The sequence below is a fragment of the Vulpes lagopus genome, chromosome 1 (genome assembly GCF_018345385.1).
Source record: "Vulpes lagopus strain Blue_001 chromosome 1, ASM1834538v1, whole genome shotgun sequence".
Classification (NCBI taxonomy): domain Eukaryota; kingdom Metazoa; phylum Chordata; class Mammalia; order Carnivora; family Canidae; genus Vulpes; species Vulpes lagopus.
This window is the reverse complement of record NC_054824.1, coordinates 127953583-127973090: the sequence shown is the minus strand read 5'-3', so window position 1 is coordinate 127973090 and position 19508 is coordinate 127953583.

Genomic DNA, 19508 nt, shown 5'->3' with positions numbered 1-19508 from the left:
CACTAGTTCACCTCTGATCAACAGTTTATCCTTCTTTTTAAAAATCCATATGGAAAAAAAAAGAAAAAATCCATATGGAAAAAAAAAGAAAAAATCCATATGGATGGGATCCCTGGGTGGCGCAGCGGTTTAGCTCCTGCCTTTGGCCCAGGGCGCGATCCTGGAGACCCGGGATCGAATCCCATGTCAGGCTCCCTGCATGGAGCCTGCTTCTCCCTCTGCCTGTGTCTCTGCCTCTCTCTCTCTCTCTCTCTCTCTATCATGAATAAATAAATAAAATCTTTAAAAAAAATCCATATGGAAATAGAGAGCAAATGAAAAATAAAGCCAAATGAGATGTGTCATGTTGATAGGCAACTGCTTGGGCTCCTTCCCTGCCCTTGCGCTCACCTCTCCCTTCACTTCTGCTGGAATAATCATTCAAACTTGTGGTGTCAACTGTCACTTCTATGCCAAAGGTTCACAAAGACATCCCTTGCAATCCTCTTATCTTGCTGCTATTCTTGTTTCCATCTTTCTACTGAATGGGACATTGTCACCCCAACACACTTTGTTCCAGTCCAAGGTCAACCATACTCAGAAGAAAAAGCCACATTTGTACTCCCACTCCTCTGGTGGCTGACAGACAGCAGCATTACATTCAGGTGGGATGGCCTGAGACACCATGCTAGCCTCTGTTAAAGAGAGTACCTCACTGCTCTTCTAGCCTTTGCTTGCATGAAACTGCAGAATTTTTTTTTTATCCCTTTTTATCTTTTCTTCATTTCCAAGCCTTATCAAGTGTTTTCTTAATGTCAAGCTCTTCCTCTTTATTCCCACCACCACAATTCAACGTGCTTCCCTGCTGTATCACATGTTACTTATTACCCCAGTTTCTCTCCAATTCAGTCCCCCCTGGGAAATATTGTCAGCCTTGTGCCAAGACAGTCTGTTCATCAGGTTATTTTTCTACCATATCCAGACTAAACAGTAAATATAATAGACAAAGACAGATCTATAAAAATGTAACTGTAGGTTCTAATAATTGTGGTCTGAAGTCAGTACCACCTGAGAGTAAGAAAAAAAAATTGATCTAGACATTTTAAGATAAAAGTATTCAAATTCCACAATTTTTCAATTAAATCAGGACTAAAACTCCATAATATTAAAGATGAAACCTCTCTGCTTATGCTCACTCTTCTCCCTTGGTGGTGTGTGCATGGAGAGAAGAACTTTGAAGTGTCTTGGGGTACATGGGGTGGTTTGTGTTTTCTAGCACAGTCTGTGCACACTGATTTCCATGGAAACAGTGCTTCTTGTCGGAACCCTGGGCCAATCCAGTTTCACAAGGACAATGACAAAAGGTCTCTACAGAAAGGGCAGAGGGATAGCAGGCTGGTAGGAGAACAGGCCTAGGAGATTTAGCTTATGGTGGGTTTTCTTTTCTCATAGTATATATATCTGGCATTGGGTTCAAGGTAATCCTGGCCTCATAAAATGAATTTAGAATTCCCTTTTCAATTTTTTGAAAGAGTTTGAGAAGGTTTGCTGTTAATTCTTCTTTAAATGTTTAATAAGATTTGCCAGTGAAGTCATCTGGTCCTGGGGTTTTCTGTGTTAAAAAGTTTGAGGGATGCCTGGGTGGCTCAGCGGTTGAGAGTCTGTCTTCACCTCAGGTTGTAATCCCATGGTCCTGGGATGGAGTCTTACCTTGAGCTCCCCATGGAGAGCCTGCTTTTCCCTCTGCTTATGTCTCTCCCTCTCTCTCTCTCTCTCTGTGTATTTCTCATGAATAAATAAATAAAATCTTTAAAAAAAAAGTTTTTAATTACTGATTCAATTTCCTCACTCATTGTTGATCTGTTTAGATTTATTTCTCCCTGACTCAATCTTGGAAGACTGTATGTTTCTAGGAATTTATCCACTTTTTCTAGGTTATCCAATTTGTTGACATATTACTGTTCATAGTAGTCTCTCATGATCCTTTGTATTTTTCTATCAGTTATAATGTCCTCTCTTTAATTTCTGACTTCATTTGAATCTTTTCTCTTTTTTCTTAGTCTAGCTAAAGTTTTAATTTCATTTATCTTTCTGAAAAACTGGCTCTCTGTTTCTATTGCTTTTCTGATTTTATTTCATTTATTTCTGCTCTGATAGTTGTTATTTCTTTTCTTCTGCTAACTCTGGGCTTAGTTTGCTCTTTTTTAGTTATTGAGGTATACAATTAGTTTATTTGGGACCCTTCTATTTTCTTAATATATGCATTTACCACTATACATTTTCCTTTCAGAACTGCTTTGGTGGCATTTCATAGGTATTGATGTATTATGTTTGTTGGTATGTTGTGTTTCCATTTTCATCTGTTTTTAGATTTATTCATTTATTTATAATTTTTTTTCATTTATTCATAAGAGAGGCAGAGACATAAGCAGAAGGAGAAGCAGGCTCCATGCAGAGAGTCAGACTAGGGCTTCGATCCCAGGATGGAGGGATCACACCTTGAGCCAAAGGCAGATGCTCAACTGCTGAACCACCCAGGTGTCCCTGTTTTGAGATTTTTTAAAATTTCCCTTTTGATCTATTGGTTGTTCAGGAGTGTGTGTTTAACTTTCATGTATTTGTATATTTTACAGCTTTCCTCTTATTGACTTCTAATTTCATATCATTATGGACAGTTAAAATTATTGGTATGATTTCAATATTCTTAAATTTGGTAGCACTTGTTTGGTGCCCTATCATATGGTCCATCCTGAAATATGATGTATGTACTTAAGAAGAATTGTGTATTTTGCTTCTGTTGGATAGAACATTCTATACATAATTTTTAGGTTCATTTGGTGTGATACGTGATTTAAATCCATATATTATAATGTATAATGTATTGATTTTCTTTCTGCACAATCTATCCATTGTTGAAAATGGGATATTGAAATCCTCAACTATTACTGTATTGTTGTCTATTTCTCCCTTCAAATCTGTTAGTCATTGCTTAATAAATTTAGATGCCCCAATGTTGGGTTGCATATATATTTACTACTGTTATTTCTGCTAGATTAATTACTCCTTTACCACTATATGCTGACTTTCTTTGTCTCTTGTTACCATTTGTAGTTTAAAGCCTATTTTTTTCTATGTGGTTTCTTTCTCTCTTTTTAAAACAAATCCTAGTGCTTTTATTTTGTTCTTTTTTTACATATTTTTTCATTTAAATTCAATTAATTAAGATATAATATATTATTAGTTTCAGTGGTAGGGGTCAGTGATCATCAGTTTTATATAATACCCAGTACTCATTACATCATGTACCTTCTTTAATGTTCATCACCCAGTTACCCCCCTACCCCTTCCTCTCTAAGAACCTTCAGTCTGTTTCCTGTAATTAAGAATCTCCTCTACTTCCTTTACTTTTATAATTCAACCTAAGGGATTAGGGGGCTTGGGAAGCAGGGAGTTTGTATAGGACCATTGTTCTATCTTTTAACCTCCAGTGATTTTCTTTTTCTAGCTAGGATGGGGATAAGTTAAGGGCTCCTGGATGGCACAATTGGTTGAGTGTCCAACTCTTGATTTTAGTTCAAGTCATGATCTCAGGCTCCAAGCTGAGCATGGAGCCTGCTTGGGATTCTTTCTTCCTACTGCTCACTCCCCCCAACTTGTGCACTCTCTCTCTAAAATAAATAAATATATTAAAAAAACAAACAAACAGAAGAATGAGGATAAATCAGCTAACAACATCTTGTGAAAACAGCAATGAAAATTGAATGACCTGACTGGTTTCAGTTATATACCACTAGCATTCATTGTTAAATACTTTACTTGTACATCTATTTCTGTTCTCTATGGTGACAGCTTAATTGTAGAACTTTAGATCCACAGCTGACATTTTAGGTTTCAGCTTTTTAAATCATTGTGTGAATATAGTGGGAAAGCATTTTATGTTTTCTTTGTATAATTTTGACAATTTGATTATTTGCAAGCGAGAATTATTTAACAAGGATATATATGAAAAAAAAACATGTTTTGGTCAGATTCAATTTCCCTATAGAAATCAGAGATTCAAACTTAAATGAATTTATATGAAAATCTTGGGTAAGGTACATTGCACTCTCCCTCTCTTCATAACATTATTTCTCCTTTTGTTAGTGATTCAAAATCAATATTATGAACAACCATTGTTCTATTTATATATACTTGACTCTTCTACTTGGCTGTTTCTAATCATCACTAGATTTGAAAATCAAATTAATAAAGCTTACTTATAAGTGTGTAAAGTAAAAATAAGCAATTTCTGACAGGATTCAAGGGAATCTTCCCTGCATATAATGCATGAACTGTAAGTTCATTGATTTTATGATATCCATTCAATACCCTCCTTATTTCTTCTCACCAATTCTTGTTAAGTAAGGAATCTGATAGGAAAAAAAATATTAAATGGTAATATAATGAATGAATCTCTTTGGAAGATAGTGCCCAATTCTTTAAAAAAAAGTCTTTCCCTGATTTTCAAAACAATTTTACTTATAGACTGACATTAGATAATAACTATAAATCTGTGAATCACTGTAAATTTGACATTGTATTAAATTGGCCTCACCAGAATGAGACCATTTATGTAGTTAGAAAATAACCTACTAAATGTATTTTGAAGAACTTTCCATCATTTGGCAATTAAATGTCTCACTTAATCCAAAACCCATTTAACTAATAAATATAGCTTGTCTTTTCCTTTCTCAGAGAAGACAAAGCCTATATTATTCCTGCATGTAGTTCTGGCATGTCTTTGGTTGGATTTAACTCACAAACAGAAAAGGCCATCATTCACTACTAAAAAAAAAAAACAAAACAAAACTTGTTTAAACAGAGCACTGTTAATCATATTTGGTTGAAACAGGAGACTACCTGGATGACTCTTATGCTTATTTTTTATTTTGTTTTGTTTTGTTTTGTTTTTTGTTTTTGCTATGCTTTCATGCTTATACAATCAATAATGTATAAATAAATAGAAGTGGGAAATAATTTATAACGTTAAAATATATAATATTTTAAGCAATCCATTATTATTCATTATGGGATGTACTGCAAAGGTATTTTAATTCTCATAAGCTTATGAAATGAACAGTACAGTGTTCTGTAATGTTCAGCAAGTAAGTTAAGTGAGTCTTGGAGGTAGTTTTGTTTCATAATCAAACTGTAGATTTTCGTTGAGGTATTTGAATTTATTTTTATTTATTTATTTATTTATTTTTTAAGATTTTATTTATGTATTCATGAGAGACATAGAGAGAAAGAGAGGCAGAGACACAGACAGAAGGAGAAGCAGGCTCCATGCAGGAAGCCCGACATGGGACTCAATCTTGGGTCTCCAGGATCACACCCTGAGCCAGAGGGGGCACTAAACTGCTGAGCCACCCGGGCTGCCCGAGGCATTTTAATTTAGAATATCTTTGTTATCATTATGCTTTAATACATCTCCATGTTTTACTTTTCTCTTTGAACAGATGGAGATACTGTAATATTTGTTTGTCTTGTTCCAGGAAATTCTTAGAAAGAGGACCATAAATTCCTCATATGTGGGGACTAGCCAAACAAACCAATAGGTAGACTCTATTGTAAACAAAACAAAGAAACTGATAAGTCATAGCAGAGTTACCACTGACTTGTCTAGTTATTTGATGTATAAGAAATATTTATTTCTATAACTGCAACATGATCTGCCTTGCGGTATTGCAGTTGAACAGATCACATGGGTTTGAATTCCACAGGCCCATTTTTATGTGGATTTTGTTTTGATAAATACAGTACAGTGCTGTAAACATATTTTCTCTTCCTTATAATTTTATTAATAATAATTTCTTTTTTCTAGCTTACTTTATTGTGAGAACACAGCATATGATACATATAACATCTGAACTGTGTGTTAATGACCTTTATAGTATTGGTTAGGCTTTTAGTCAACAATTGGCTATTATAGTCAAGTTTTGGAGACTTAAAAGCCATATGCATATTTTTTTTTTTTAAAGATTTTATGTATTTATTCATGAGAGACACAGAGAGAAAGGCAGAGACATAGGCAGATGGAAAACTAAGCTCCATGCAGGAGTCCAATGTAGGACTCCATCCCAGAACTTTGGGATCATGACCTGAGCCAAAGACAGATGCTCAACTGCTGAGCACCCAGGCATCCCATTATGCTGATTTTTCAACTGCATTGGTGCCCCTAACCTTCTCATTGTTCAAGCTTCAAATGTATTGTGGTCAATAATAAAAAATAAAATAAATCATCACAATAAAGCAATAATCAAAGACCATAGAAGAAGTCAATTTATGGAACTTTTTTCAATAGCATACAAAGTGTTACTCGGAATTAATGCAAGAAAGAAACACTTGGCCATATACTAGTAAAGTATTAGTAATTACCTGATATAACATATATTATTTTTAATTTTTTTGATATCAATAAAATACCATATAATTTCACTGTGTTGTGCCTCACTCCTAGTAATATTTAGAATTAAATACATATGTACACACACGCATATATATATACATATATGCATAATTTATATGACATAATAAATCAGGGGGAAAATAAGGAATTTTTCATTTAACCTACAAAAATATATTGAATGTATAATGGATGCCAAGAAATGGTCTAGGACCAACACAATTCTTGTCCTTAGATTAAGTTTTTTAATCAGAAGAAACATGATGCAAGGGAAAAAATAATAATTTCAAACTAATTTTTTATGAGCTAATTTAGGAGTTGTGTGCAGAATGGGTTAGGAAAGAAAGTGGGGGAAATAAAAACATTTTAAAGGTTTGCTTTTTGGTGTAATTGATAAATGTACTAATTTTTAGGGCAGGTATAAGAATTATTTAATTTAAAATGATAATAGAGACCTATTATGTACGCCTTTTAAAAATAGATAACCAGAGAGGATATTAGAAAAGTATCATAGACTTTGCAATTTAAAATCAAGGGGAAAAAGGAATAAACATTCTCAACTTTTTCTGAAACCTAAGATGGGCAGCACACATAAAATTAGAAACTGCCTGGTTGTGGTCATGTGACTAAGATTTCACCAATAGACTGTGAATAGAAGCAATGTGCAAAATTTCTGCCATAATTTAAAGAAAAAATGCCTGCCTTGATTTTCCTATTCCTACAAGCTGAATAGAAACATGTTCAACCTACCAGCTTTGGCTATAAAGTGAATAAAATCAGCTTTGGCAAAACAAAATGGAAGGAACCTGAGTCCTGGGGAGTTATGTGGAGCAGAGTTACCTTGGAAACCTGAATTGCTCATTTTGGGGCTACTATGTATGCAAGAAATAAATGTATATTTTAATAAAGTTGCTGTATTTTTGGATCTCTGTTATGAATAGCTTAGATTTTGCCATAACATTAGAGAAATTAGTATGGGAAGTGGGATGCAGCCATCACAAAACCAGAAAAGATGTGATGTTGGCTTGAAGATCAAGTAATATACAGTGAAGATGAAGATATAGTAGACCAAAAGAAGGTTACCCTTGTTCATGTGTTGGAAACATTTGGTAAAAATACTAGTTGTGATGATTTGCAAGACACAATTTTCCCACTGAGCTTGTGCCTTTAGCTGAGGTAGTTGGGAATTTTCAGACAGATAAAGTGAGAAGAATGGTTAGAAGTCTTAAGAGAGATATGCTCAACACTAACATATATATGTATGCATATATATTTGGGTGTAGTTATTGAAATAGTCAACAGACTATAAGCAAATAAACCTGTAGATTAATGTTTTTAAGGGATCATGTTACCAAATTAGCCATCAGCATAGTCTACAATAGCAAAATTGTGTGACCTAAAGCAGTCCTCAAGGAATGCATACTAATATAAACTGAAGAGTTGTCATGGAGTATAAAAGATAAGAAAGAGTTCCTGGAAGGCCACAAGGATCATGGACAATGGAGTTCCTCTCAAAGAACTGAACCAGAGACAGCCAAATGGACCAACCAAGCACCTACTCTACTACTAGCACAAACTGATAAAAACTCCTGCCTAGCAGAATGAAATTGCTCTAGATCATTCTCTTCAATATGTTTCTCATGCTTTCCTTTCCCAAATTGGAGTTTCTATTGCAGTTACAATGGTCCTACTTAAAAGGATCTGGAACCAATTTCAGTGCATGGGCATGGGGATTTTCTCCACACCACCAAGCAATGTTCAGGACACTAGCTGGATGTCCTACAATTCAACCCAATTCTGAGACTACATGAGGATACCATCAGATTCCACAGGTTAAGGTCTCAGTCCTACAGGAATGCTTCCTCTCCCTTCAGATGCCAGTCTCATGCCAAGGTTATCACCTGTGCTTCTGACCAAGCAGCTGGAGATCAGATTTTCCAATGATCCAATTCCTTGGGTTTGATTAATTTGTTAGAGTGGCTCCCAGGACTCAGAGAAATATTTTACTTATTAAATCGTCCATTTATTATAAAAGGATATAAGTCCGGAAGAGCCAGATGGAAGAAATGCATAGGGCAAGCAATGTGGAAAGAGACACTGAGCTACCATATTCTATCCAAGCATGCCACTCTCCCCAAATCTCCATGTGTTCATTATCCCAGAAGCTTTCTGGATCTTGTCCTTTTGAGTTTTTACGGAGGCTTCCTTAGGCAATCTTCCAGAGGCGGATTGATTAAATCATTAACCACTGACAATGAATTTAACCTCCAGCCCCTCCTTGCTCCTCAAAGTTCAGGGGTGGAACTAAACAAGGTTCCCCTGACAATAAGCCAGGTCCTTAGATGCTTTCCAAAACTAACCTTATTAACATAAACCCAGTTGTGGAAGGGGCTGTTGTTGTTTATTTTACTTGAATTTTATTAGTTAACATACAGTGCAATATTTGTTTCTGGAGTAGAATTCAGTGATTCATCACTTACATACAACACTCAGCACTCATCACAAGTGCCCACCTTAATACCCCTCACCCACTTAACCCATCCCCCACCCACCTTCCTCAGGAAAGGGGCTGGTTATGATTAACAACATATTCATCTCACCTTTATGGCTCTGAAATGATTCCAGGAACTGAGTACAAGAGATTTAATGCTATGACAAAGGATGTTCCCATTGCTCTTATTGCTCAGGAAATTCCAAGGGCTTTGGGAGCTATGAGCCAGGAACCATGGACAAATACCAAATACATAAACTATTGTCGTTGTATGATATAAATCACAATATTACATAGCTCCCACTGTTATTTATTTAGAAAGGTAATGTGGGAAGGAAACAGCATATTGATTTGATGAAGAAGACTATGCTTCAACCAGAGATTCTGAACTTTGAGCTGGATGAAATGATTAAATTGAATTTTGGATTATCTCCCTTGGAAAGGGGACCAGTATTTGTGGAAAGAAATTTACATCTAAATAAGTGGCTAGAGATATATGTATTATGTCAGTGGCTATTAATTGTCCACCAAATTCCATTCTCCCTTCCTATAGTAATGCACTGAAAATTGAGCATATGGTTTCTTTGGCCAAGATTCTGCTTTTCAGAGTCTTCACAGATAATAATGTGATGCGACTGTATTCTTTCCAATGCCATCTGAGTAAAATTAGTAAGGACAATTTCTCACTGCCTAAAGATAAGTAATTACACTGATTTCCTGTCTTTTTTCTCTACTCCCATGAGCTGGAATACAGATGTGCTCATGACCCAGTTTCAACTGTGTAGGAGAAAACATTGCACTAGAGGGTAGAAGAAGAAATTTGTCTATCTCAAAGACCACAAAGAGCAGAGATACCCACATGAGTCTGGATCTCTCTTCCCAGTACTATTAAGCAATACAGAGAGAAACTTCCATCTCTAAGCTACTGTATTTTTCAGGTCTCTTTGTGATGGCAGCTTAACCTTTACTCTAACTAATATAAGTGGATATTCAAGGCAAAGTAGCAAAGGTAAATTAAAGGACAAGAAGGAAGCAGTAATAACAAAAAACATAATAAGTAATAACATCACATTTCTTGGACAGAATCAAAGATATTAATTATTTCACTAAATGTGAAAGTATTGGATTCAACTGGAAAAAAGCAGAAGTAGCCAGATATTAATTAAACAAGAAAATCTAAAACAGTAACAAAAAAACAACAAAATCTAATTACTTCTTGCTCAAAAATAGCATGTATTAAAAAGGGGACAAAGAAGGGTGGAAACATGAAGGATAGCCAACAATACAGGCAAATGCAATTGAAGAGGACGAATGGCAGTATTAATACTAGACAAAGGAGAATTCAAGATCCAAGGTAGTAAATGTAATGGAAAAAGACAACTCATGAAAAAATACAGCAACATATATAGCATAACAAGCTAAAATTTATGGACATTAGGAGATTAGGATAAAACCAAAATTAGGAAAGGGGTTTAGCATACTAAATAAAATTTCCATATTCTTCAAAATTGTCAGAATTAATAAACAAAAAATAAGGAAAAATAGAAGCCATGACTACAGATAGTCCTGACTTACAATGGTTCAACTTATGATTTTTCAGCTTTATAATGGTGTGAGAACAATACACATTTAGTAGAAACTCTACTTCAATCTTTTGATTCTTCCCAAGGTAAGTAGTAGGATTGTGGGCAGTGACATCAAGCTACAGACCCTAGGCAGTCACATGATCAAGAGAATAAATAACCCATACACTCACAACTATTCTGTACCCAGACAGCCATTCTATTTTTCACTTAAAGGACAGTACTTACTAAATTATACAAGATAATGCAAAACTTTATCATAAAATAAGTCTAGTGTTAGATGATTTTGCCCAGTTGTAGGCTAACCTTCAGTTCTGAGCACATTTAAGGTAGGCTAGACTAAGATATGTGTTGAGTAGGCTAGTGTATTAAATTCATTTTTGAATTAATGTTATTTTCAATTTATGATGGGTTTATTAAGATGTAACCCCATCATAAGTGGAAGACTATCTGCAGTTGAACAACAAACATGTTTTAATAGTCAAATAGGTCAATAGTCCAACAGTCCAGTAACTTACAAACAGAGAATGTGCATTCAATTCTCATGTCCCTGGAACATTTAGAAAAACCAGTCACTTACTTGGCTATGAATAAAATCTTTTAAAAGTTCTCTCCCAAATTATATAATCACAATCCAATAACTGAAAATAATATAACTGAGATTTAAAAACTCATAACACTTAATTACATCTCTTAAGACATTCTCTTTAAAAATCCCCCTGAATCAAAAACAAAATCAAAACAGAATTTACAAAGTTAGCAAAGATACAACAAAAAGGTCAATAGTAAACCTAGTGAGATATTTGCAATGTATATAAGATATGAATTATTAATAGAATAAAGAAAGCTCATCCACAATTAATTTAAATTAAATGATATGAATAAAAAACTCATCAAAGAAGAAATACAAATTACCAATAAATATGTGGGCAATATCTCAACCTCCATAGTAGTTAAGGAAACTAAAAATTAAAAATTTAAGTTAAATTTTTTTTTAAAAGCAATGAGAAAAAATATTAAAGCAACAATCTATCAGATGGGCAAAAATTTTAAAGAATAGTAATTTCGTGTCTTGGCAGCTTTTTAGAAAACTGGTAGATTTATGGAATGCTGCCTTCTCTTTGGAAAATATCTTGGCAATACCTATGAAAATTTCTGAAACGCATCATCATTTGACACAGGAGTCTAACTTCTCAAAGGTGTATTTGTTAGGAAAGAGTAAGTTACATTGCATATACAAGCAATCTGAAATTTCAATAGCTTACGGCAATATTTGTGGAACATAACAACACAGGCTCACTGGGGACACAGCTCATTGTAATTATTTAAGGAGTCAGGCTGAAAAAGGACCTATATACACAGTATCTCCTACAATCACGATAAAGGGGGAACAGGATGTGGCAAGTCCTGCATCAGACCTTTAAAAAGCTCTAAGAAGTGACGCCATGACTTCCACTCACATTTCATCAGCCAAAGCATTCCACATGGCTATCCCTACCCATAAAAGATTCAGAATGGTCAATGCTACTATGTGCCTAGAAGAAGAGAACATTTATGATAATACTGTAGAAACCTATTCTATAGAAAGAAAAGGCGCCAATATATAAGGATGTAAGTACAATGTATCACAATGTTGTTTTTAATCACAAAAAAACCAGTAACAATCTGAATATGCATTGAAAAAGAAATGATTTTATAAAGCTAGTGAAGACTCCATCCTCTAAGTGAGTTCCCCAATCTGAAAAGGAAGAAGGTCTCTTCAGCAGGTTTTCCACCAAAAATAGCAGGGTAAAGGCTAGTGATGGGTCCTTGTTCCTTTCCTGGTCTCCCTCTGGCTGCTTACCTGTCTCCTACTGGAGAGGCTGCTCCTGCCTTAGTCCTAGAGCAACCAGCCAAACAGCAGGTGTCTCACTCACTGTAGTGTTGGAGCAATAAAATGTGATGTTTGGGGTCCTCGCAGGGAGCTTTATTTATTAATCTAGTTTTTGGGTAGTCAGGGGAGGGGAGGTCTCCACTTCAGTGCAAAACCCCTCTTCTGAGAGCCATGACTCTAAAGAAGAGAGTCCTTGGACTTTGCTATACACATTTGCTTTGTCTAAATAAATGTTTATAATTTTATATTAAAGAGGAAATAAACATTAGAGTTTCTGATTGTATATTTTTTACTTTTATATATAATCTTTTATATGTGTGTTTTGATGGAAGTATGATAAATTTTATGGCAAACAGTTGATATTGTTAACTTTTTATTGTCATCAAAGTACATAAAATTCCTATTAATCTCCTTATTCTTCTATCCCTTAACTCTGGTATACAGCAAAAAGAAATCTTATTTTCCTTCTTTTATCATTAAAAACTAATAAAAACATTTTGCTAGTATGAAAAAAGAAAAGATTATATATATATATATTATGGAATATAATCTAGCTATTTAGCATACTGATTTAATATATTTATATTAAATGCTTGTTCAAGATGTATTATATGACAAAAAACACGATATAATATGCGCACAGTATGATACCACATTGACAAAAAGCTCTGTATAGCTGTATATATATTTTTTGGCTTTTTAAAAATATTTATTTATTTATTATTTTAGAGAGAGAGAGAGTCCCAATTTTAGGGCCAGAAAAATTAGATGGTTGAAGAAATTGTGGAGGAGTAGGTTTGGGATGTAGTCAGAAACCAAGTTTTGCTTTAGGTATGTTCGATTTTAACTATCTACTCAATATCTGAATAAGTTTCTGTACATCTGCCTGCAAGATTGAATGAGATCACCAAGTACGTCAGTGTGTTGACAGAAGAAAGTTGAAAACTTGATACAGGGGCACACAAAATTCAGAGGTCAGGAGTAGGGAGAGAAAAACTAGTGAAGTAACAAAGAGGAAGTATTCTAGAAATTAAGTAAAGAAAGAATTTTTGGAATGATAGGAGAGACTTATTAAGTGCTATTGTTTATCTGGATGGCTGTATGCCTGTTGCTCTTTTATTATTTGTAAGAAGAAAAAAGAAAAAAATATGACTCACATAGCTAGGTGCATGCCAGAAATATTTCTAGGGTATTGTTAGAAAATCAAAAAAATAATATTCATTATAATTCCCCAAATGCCTTTTATGAAGGTTTGATCCTATTACATAAAGTACCTTGTATTCTGCTGTGTATCCTGAAGACTTTGGCTATATATATTTGCATCCTAGTGTTGTAGAAAGTTGAATTGATCACGTGATAAAGGCAAATGAGGCAGGGCTTCCAGCTATACAGGACTGAAGGGATTTGACAAATCCTGTCTTCCCAAAACAACTAGAAAACTACAAAAGTGGGGGTGGGGCTGGGGGTGGGGGAGGTCATTTCAGGACTCTGGAAATCTGCCAAATACAAATCACAACTGACATATATTGAGGAAAAAAAAGTACTGAACTTTGGGAAAAACAGTGGGAGTCTATAATATTCTTGCCTGGGTATCCACTTGCCTGGTACCAGTTCAGATGATACGGTAGTTCTGCTATCAGGGCTGGCTAGCCATGAAAACCAGCACTTTCACTGGGGGAGAGGGTGGAATTTATTTGAAGTGGAGACTGGAAAAATCTCACCCGCTAGCAAACAGGAAAAGCCTACAGCTCTACTGGTCTAAGGTTGCAATTCCTGTAGGGACAAGTAGCACCAGAAGACAAAGAAGATATTTAACAATGAGACAGTAATTGAAGTAGTTGATAAACATTCAACTCGTCCCTAACTGTCCCGGGGCCTGTGTGCATGTGTGTTTGGGACCTGAGAAGGCCCCACAAAAAGTGAAAACAAGGCTGACCTAAAAACTGCCCAAACTTTGCTATGTGCCTCACACCAAACAGATTCACCAGCAGAGGGGGAGGGGAAGCATTATGGGCCGGAGGTGTTTGACCACATCTTTGTTTAATTATTGACTGACTATTAAGTTTTGCAAACGTAGGGTTCACTTCAAGGAAGTCTGGTTTTAAAAAATGTGTATAGGAGGAAGAATTTTTCCTCTACCTTTTTAGCTGGTCTATTAATTAAATTGATTTAAGACAAATCTGTTTTACAGGAGAAAAAAACAAATTTAATTGCACATATATGGGAGCCTTATTAGACTATGAGACCCACAGGCATTCAGGTAATTGAGGCTTATATGTCATCTTGAGCTAAGGAGAAGGGACCAGTGTCTGGAGCTTCAAAGGGAAGGAGCACAATTTACAGAAATATGGGAAGAGCAAATGTTTGGTAAACAAATGTTTGCCATGCCATGCAGAGACAATGGGACACAGGAATTTTATCTCCATGCCCTACCGGAGCTTCCCCCCAGTTTACCACAACTAGCTCGTATTTTTTTTGTAGTTATCTCTGGTGATAGTTCTCTTCCTGGGCCAGGTTTTCTTCTAAATTCCTCAAGCAGTTAAGGGGGAGGTAAAACCTTTTCTGAGTCTTTTAGGCCTTGATTGACTTCATCTCAAAGTAATCCACATGTCAAAATGACACATTTTGGGGGAGCTTGTTCTGAACCTTCTCAAATATAAATGAACAGATGTGAGCAGTCTCACACCACATAGGTGATAAATTCCTTGGATTAAGTCCAGGTAAATTATTTAAAACAACAACAACATCAACAGTCTAACAACAAAAAATATCAAGGAAAAAAACCTTCAGAGAAAATAAAGAAAAGAAAGTCATAAACCAGAGTTGCTAGAATATATTATCTAAAATGTTTAGTTTTCTACAAACAAAACAAAATAAAACCAGGAAAGTGTGAACCATGCTTAGGTAAGAAGTAATCAATAAGAAACTTCCTCTGCCTTGGCTCACAGGTTGGGTTTAGCAGAGACTTTTAAATTAGTTATTATAAATATGTTTGAAGAATTGAAGGTGTCAGAGCATATAGTTAAAAATGAAAGGAAAATATGTTGACAGTGGTTCAAAAATGGAGAATAAAGAAAAAGAATAGAAATTGCTGAAGAAAGAACTGAATGGAAAATCTGGAGTTGAAAACTATGCAAATATCCTCGGGAATGTTTTTTATACTAGGCAAAAAAAAAAAAAAAAAAAAAAAAAAACTGGAAGCAATCTAATTATCCAGCAACTGGTGAATGTCTAAACAAAATGTGATATATCCATACAATTGATTATTATTCAGCAATAAAAAGGAGTAAACTTCTGAAACCCACTACAACAAAGATGGACCTTAACAAGTATGCCAAGTGAGAAAAGCCAGACACAAAGACAATGTACTCTGTAATTCCATTTATATGAACATCCAGAAAATTAATATCTCCAGGGACAGAAAGAGAAGCAGTAGCTGCCTGGAACTGGGATTGTAAGGGGGTTGACTGCAAATAGGAATGAGGGAATTTTTCAGAGTGATGGAAATGCTTTACAATTGGATTGGGGTGATGGTTGCATGACCTCAGAAATTTACTAAAAGAACCATTGAATTCTATACTTGCAATGGCCAAATGTTACAGTATGTAAATTATACCTCAGTAGATCTATTTAAAAATAGAGGGAAAATAGGACAGTAAAGAGATCATGGGGGGACTGGTGGCTGAAGTGATGTGTGGCTCTTCCAGGTAGAAGTTTAAAAATCATCATCTGATTTGTCATGTCACTTTTTCTTCTGCCTCAGCGACTAGACAATAGTCAGGGGCTGCTCTGTTAACCTTGGTCTTAGATTAAGACCGATCATGGAACAAAGTCCCAGCTCATCTGCAACCAATATGAAGCATGAGCAAGAAATAAATCCTATTTTTTTAAATTACTGATATTTGGGGATTACTTCTTACTATAGCATAATGTCACCCATTCTGATGTGTACATATTCCTTAAAAGAGATTACAAACACACAACGAACCCCTTTGCCTCTATTTGCTTACTCCTATAGGGTACTAACCTACAAGCCATATTGTCGGTCATTTTCCTTTCTAAAGGTAAGTTTTTAAAAATGCTCTTTATCTGTGACACAGATAGGTGAGTGGTGGTGAATTGATGTCTTCCCAAATCTCAGACCATCTTCATCTGTAATGGGCTACCTGGAATTAGCAGAGTCTGGAGAAAGAGCCACCTGCTTGGGTGTGGTAGATATTAGGGAACAGACACAGCTGTAAGTTCTGGAAGAGAGTCTAGTTTAGTGGCAGAACATGTCCACTGAAGCAAGTTTCTTAATTGGTAGAAGTGATGAGCTATAGATGATTAACTTAGCATACCTAGCTTTCAGGTCAAGCACGAAGAGGCTGGAGCTTCTGGGCTGAGTGTATCTGTTCATTAGTCATTTCATTAGCCACTAGCCCTATTTTTCTGTTCAAATATAACCACTTTAGATGTGTGCTGTGATGTGAAAAAGATTGAGAAACACAGCAGTAAAGGGTAAAAATAATCATATTTTAATCAAGTAGTTTTGAGGAGAGAAGAAACACAGGAAAATAGGGGGAGTATTAATTAAGGAAACAGAATGTCTCAATGCATGAATCCTATTAGACAATGAACTGCCAGCAATTGAGCACCTGCCACCAGTCTTAGCATTTCAGTTAATGCATAATCATATTTAGTCTCTATTGTGTGTGAGGAAATTGTTGCTAGTAACATTTCAAAGATGAGGAACCTAGAGCTTAGAAAGAATAAAATGGCTGGGCCAGAATTAGGAGTTTGCAAATGTGGAGAATGGAATTTGAATCAAGTTGTTGGATTGGAACTCTAAGTCATGGAATCCAAGAGCAGGTGATAATATGGACAGCATGTAGGCAGGTTGGTTGCCAATATCCATGAAATCTCTCTTCTGGCAACAAGACCCTGTCACTGGCTTTGGGGTTAATATGAGGTCCTAATAGGGGATAAGAGGAATTGGCATGCATCCAATAGGATTATCAATTCTAAAGGGACCATAGCATTAAAGTGGGGCTTAGTCATGAGAGGAAAGGTAAAGGCTATTATCAGAACCTCAATTTGAGATCAGGACCAGAATTGCAGCTGAGGGAAGTGTTTTTAACCTTGGAGTGTCAGTTAGGTTAGAAGTTGTCAGGGTAAAGCATAAGAATTAGGAGACTGATGAGCGTTCAAGTGGAGAAGGTAGGAGAGCCTAGGAATCATCCAGCACCCAACACAGGGAACTTCAGGCTGCATTAAGATTAATTTTATAGCTTTGTCCATACTTCTTTATCCTGACCTTTGGAGAATTTTTGCTGGCTTTTGTGAATGTCTTACTCATGTTAAGCTCAATTGACTAATGTTTGACTATGGATATTTTCAAGACTACACTTTAATTAGTCTTTCAAGCTTCCTTAATGACCTTAATCTAGCAGCAGTTTCCAAACTTGAAAACACACCAGAGTAACAGGGAGTGTGCTAGAATAGACTTCTTGGGCCTAGCTGATGAAATGAATGAAAATATATCTGATAAGGTAGGAATCTGGAATCTGGATTTTTTATGGATTCCACAAGAGGAATGAAACAACCACAAAATTGAGAGCAGTTATTCTAATGTGATTAAAAATGATAAATTAATCAAGGCTTTCATTGTTGTTGTTGTTGTTGCTGTTGTTAATGTTCTCCAATCATTTTCTTTCTCCTTAAATTGGCCCAAATTTACCAATGTCATTCCTTTTTACTTTTCTCAATTATATTACTCTCTTAAAATCAGAATTAAGCACACTTTGTCAAACAGAATGAAATATTTTATTCAGAAAAAATTATTTACTTACTTTTTTAAAAAGATTTTATTCATTCATTCATGAGAGACACACAGAGAGGCAGAGACATAGGAAAAGGGAGAAGCAGGCTCTCTGCGGAGAGCCAGGTATGGGATTCAATCCCAGGACCCCAGGATCATGCCCTGAGCCAAAGACAGATGTTCAACCACTGAGCCAGCCAGGTGCCCCTATTTACTTACTTACTTACTTTATTTATTTATTTTTTAAAATTTTAAAGATAAAGAGACAAAGAGAGAGGGGTGGGGAGGGGTAGAAGGAGAGGGAGATAGAGAATCCCAAGCAGACTCTACACCCAGACTCCAGTCCCAGCCTAAATTGGGACTTGATCCTGTAAATCTGAGATCCTGACCTGAGATGAAATCAAGAGTTGGACACTTAACTGACACCCAGGCCCCCAAGACTTTTTGTTTTTTTAATGAAACATGAAAAGAGGACAATATAGACTGTCATTTAGTACTTGTGGCCAATTTCCTTCAGGCCAGCAACTTTAAATTATTGATTGGAGAATCAGTAATTATTGATTGGAGAATACTTGGGTTGGCATACTTTTTATTGCTGAGGATCCTCCTTTTACAAAACTCTGGTACCATGGATGTAGTCTTTTATTTTGTTTTTGTTTTTAAATTTAGGTAAATTCTTAAGAAGTTAAGCTGTTAAGCTCAGACTAGGACATATGTAAATGTCAGTCATTCTTTCTCCATTGCTATCCTCGATATTAGAGAGTAGTCATGGGCTTGCTCAGTTTGATTTTCAGCCACTGTTTTGGAAAACTTAAGTAATGTTTATTCAGTTTCTATAGACTCTGATCCAGATAATTTATATCTTTATTTTAAAATAACTGTATATTATTTTATCATTTTCACTTTATATGTGAAAAAACTGAGACTTAGAAAAAGGTAATTTGCCCAAGGTTTATAGAATACCAGAGTGATGAAGAATTTGGACTTAATTTCACCCTTCATCTTGCTGGCTTAACCACTGTGCCATAGACTCATTAGTCTGGGGAAACTTCATGGTAATAACTAAACATAATGGGATACAATTGGGCTCTAAACAATAACAAAAAAGATTAAAAAAAAACAGTATTTCAAACATTATTATGCTAGAAAAGATTAGAAAGGCTATCTACCCTAACTTCCTAATTTGAGAAAGCTGAGATCAAGATGTGTTAAAATAAAGCTCAAAATCATACTATTAGTACAAGACTAGATAAGCCAGTTCTCCTGATCCTAATGTAGTTTCATTAGGATAATACTAACACAAAGTAATACTTAATACTGTTTCAACCTAGCAACTT